The sequence below is a fragment of the Hyposmocoma kahamanoa genome, unplaced genomic scaffold (assembly GCF_003589595.1).
Source record: "Hyposmocoma kahamanoa isolate Upper Pololo Valley unplaced genomic scaffold, ASM358959v1 192, whole genome shotgun sequence".
NCBI classification, from domain to species: Eukaryota; Metazoa; Arthropoda; class Insecta; order Lepidoptera; family Cosmopterigidae; genus Hyposmocoma; species Hyposmocoma kahamanoa.
In genome coordinates, this window is record NW_020653719.1 from 982,791 (window position 1) to 987,220 (window position 4,430).

A 4,430-nucleotide genomic window follows, 5' to 3' on the forward strand; every position below is an offset into this window, starting at 1 on the left:
AGTGAATTATTTTAATAACAGAATGTCGATAATATGTACGCTTAGGAAATGAAACTATTTTTCCGGATTTAAATCGCGTATATTTGTTTTTTCAAACAAACCGACGTTTCGGGCCCTTTACAGGTCCCATGGTCACGGTTGACTGAGGTGGTACAGTCTTCAACCAGTTATGTCTAATATTAACGCAAACCACCCTATTTTTTCACTATAGTTACAATAGTTATTAATTAAATACCTTATTTTTAATTTTACTGCCATCTTACCTTACGTGAGAGGTGTTACAGACAAGATCGGAAGAGTCCTCAGGCGTGCATCCATCAAGACCTATTTCAAGCCCCTGAGTAAGATTACAGTTCCTGATACCCGTGAAATGTAACATCCCCTTACAGGATGCAGGAGTTTACAAGCTTGACTGTGAGTGCGGTCTCTCTTATATTGGACAAACAAAGCGAAGTATTTGTACCCGCGTCAAAGAACATATAGTTGATGTCAAACACCGTCGCGTAAACAAGTCTGCAGTCTGCGAGCATGTCATGGATAAACCTACACATTCAATGAAGTTTGACAAACCGCAGGTCCTTGCAAAAGAAGTCCGTTATCTACCCAGGATGCTGCGAGAGGCCATTGAAATTAAAAAACATCCTAATTTCAACAGGGAAGATGGTTTCTCCGTACCACCAGTTTGGGATCCAGTATTTCCTCTAATGAAAAATCCCAAACAGACATAAGACTGCAGTACTAATTAATATGTTTTAGTTTATTCTAATTTCTATTAATTTAATAATTTTTTTCGGTATTTACGAGGGAGCAGGACAAAAAACTATCTGTCCTTCAAACATCAATAAATGATATCAAAGTCCAAAATAACGAAATTGTAAAATCTCTGGAATTTTTAAGTAGTAGGTACGAGGAATTAAGAGGTGGACGTTTTAGAGCGGGATAGGAGTCAGAATCGGACCTACATTGTCTCACTGGAGAATAAGATAGAGGTGCTGGAACGAAAATTTAGAAATAATTGTATTGAAATTAGCAATGTGCCTAAATTAGTCAAGATCGAATCGCGACATAACCTACGCGACACCTTCAAGAAGATCTCATCAGTCCTTAGCGTTAATGTTGAAGATGTGGATATACGGGACATTTATAGAGTTAACACGAGGAAGGAAAAGGACAAACCAATTATCGTGGATTTCACTACGGCAAAAAAGAGGGAAGATTTATTACAAGGTCTTAGAGCATTTAATAGGATCAACAAAAGTAGTAAGCTAAACACTACCCAAATTGGAATTCAGGGAGCCACAGAGCCTATATATATTTCGGAGTACCTTACTTTTCGTGCTAAAAAACTACACCAGTCTCTTGCAAGAACTTTGCAAAAGCAAATAAATACGATTTTTGTTGGACGCAAAATGGCACTGTTCTCCTCCGAAAAAAGGAGGGCTCACCTACCATAAGAATTGACTCTGAAAGTGATTTACCCCGCACAAATGATAAGTGACTAGATTTAGTTAAAATATTTTATGTATTATACTCGGTGTCCGAAATTTTGTTTGTCACATGTTTGTTTTTTCTGTTGATTTTGAATGTCCATCGGAGCTACTTACAAATGTTCCTTTTGCACATAAATGTAGATCTACACACACAAATTACACTGCTACACATATTACACATCCACAATTTATATTACTCCCACTCATCAAACTTTTACTGTTATGCCCACTATGATTATATGTATAGTAACTCCTCTACTATCTCGAAATCGTACCTATATTACTTTATAATGATAACGTCTCATTCCATGGTAATTTATAATGTATGTTTTATATATATGAACACATTTTTGTGTATTTCTTTTGTCTTATTAAAAAATTACTAATACAAATAATCTATTGACATATATTGATAATACGTTAATTTTTGAATCTTATTTCTGTACTCCTGAAGATTGCGTAAATCTAATCACTCCGACTTCTAAAACGCTCAATTTTATCTCCCAGAATATCCGTAGCATAACTGCTAACATGCCGAGTCTGCTAACACGGAGAGTACCAGTGCATTGCGATTTGATCATTCTCTCTGAGTGCTGGCTATTTCTTAACCCAAATATTCCCACACTACTTGGATATAACGTATCCTCAGGCCACAATCGGGCGGGCTTAGCAGCACCATATCGTCGGCATAGCTTAAGTTATTCACACAAACATCATCAATAAAACACCCAACATGCATGCTGCTGAACTCCTCGACCAGAGAATTGACATATAGGTTAAAAAGCCTTGGTGAGGTAAGTCTACCCTGTATCACTCCGCATTCTAAGGAATATTTGTCAGAGTATGCATTTCCCCACCTTACAACATTAGATTGATTGCCATACCAGTATGAAAATATGCTACAACCTCCGGAGGACTACCGGCGTGCCTTAGTTTTGTCCAAAGCTTATTAATGAAACTAAATCAAAAGCCTTGGACAAATCCAGGAAGCAAGCATACACACACACACACACACATATACACAAACACACACATAATACAACACGCACTCATAGTCAAATATCTTTTACGTGCAAAAAAGTTTTTAAATTTAATTTTAATTTAAGTTTGATCTTTTAGGTGTATATAGTTCAATAATGTCAAATGTATTTTTTTCGCTATTTAAATGTTTTTCTTTCATAAACAATTGATCTTAGTAATACCTTAAGATTGTCATGTATCATTTCCAAGGGTGAGAACCTGGTAACTTGTAGTACAGGCGTTAAGCCTTTAACAAGCACCAGCTCCCAAAAATAAGTTATTGGATGTATCTTAATTACTAAGAACTATATGTACGTATTTTTGTGGAGGAATAAACGTTATTATTATTATTATTACTAATGATAATAATTAATAATAAATTAAACTTAATAAAAATTCATTCAATAAAATAATTTGTTAAACTTAATGTAGCGTAAATTGGAATGTTTTCTTTGTAAAATTAAAAATAAGGTATTTAATTAGTAACTATTGTAACTATAGTGAAAAAATAGGGTGGTTTGCATTAATATTAGACATAACTGGTTGAAGACTGTACCACCTCAGTCAACCGTGACCATGAGACCTGTAAAGGGCTCGAAACGTCATCGTCGGTTTGTTTGAAAAAATAAATATACGCGATTTAAATCCGGAAAAATAGTTTCATTTCCTATATGTAATCACCGCGAAAACCTAAGAACTCGAAATATGTACGCTTCCAAGAACAACACTATCTCAAAATAATCGTTAACAACAATCATCAAAATATACAAACAAACAGGCAATCTAAAGTAACAAAAGCAAAATTTGGCAAGATTTATAAATAAACTACTTAAATAAGTTTAATTACATGAAATATTTGGGCTTTATCGACAAAAAAATAACACATGCCTGTACAATGTAACATTCGATTGATTTGCACTTTTTCTAATTTATGAATAAACTAATTAAATAAGTGAGATATGATTACATGAGATATTTGGGCTTTTCTGTGATTTATGGACAGAAAAATAACACATGCCTGTACAATGTTACATTCGATCGATTTTGGCTTTTTCTAAAGCCACATCCCGTAATACTGAAGCGACGAGTTTTTATTAATACTAATTGTTCTCACTTTCAACATTTTTGTCCATTTTATTACAATACATGCGAGTAATTCAATAAAATACTTGGAAAAACATTTGTTTTGATATTTGGTGTACTTCCCTTTGACAATCGTATCATGAACCTCATGTACTGCGAAATGGGTACAGTTGGCAGATGACGTTACATATTTTCGATTCTCGGGAGATTCTTCGGGAGAATAAAAAAAATAATTCTCCCTCTACGATTATTCAATTATATATACAAAAAGAATAACGATTTCGTTATTCTGTGAGTTGGACCTTTAATAACTTTAAAGTGTTTGTTGCAATCGCCTCTATTGTTCTTATTTATCAGAAAATTTTACAATTGCATCAAAAGACGTGACGTGTGTAACACTGACACTATTTCAGATAAATTATTTATTTTTTCAGGTGGAATAAGGGTGGAATCCAATCCAATGAAACTTGAGCTCGAAACACACAGTGTTGCCAATAATGAAATTATTGTTCAAAACATTACAAAGCGTTTCTTGTAACGAAGAATACTTTTTTACGTCCCTATATTCTTTATAACAGATAATCAACAAAGACTTAAAAACAACATACATTAAATTCATAGAACAGAATTTAACTCTCCCAGACATCTGTTCAGTACATAATTTAAAACGTACGTGAAATAAAATATCGTTAAGTTCTTGGGCGTATGCTTCATTGTTTATCGATTTCCAATATGCTTTGGAACGTAAACTGTTTTTAAAAATAAAATACAGCTGATCGGCAGGGGGACGAAGTTTTATTTCATTCGTTTAGTTTCGTGTCAGAAAATGGTGGTCTC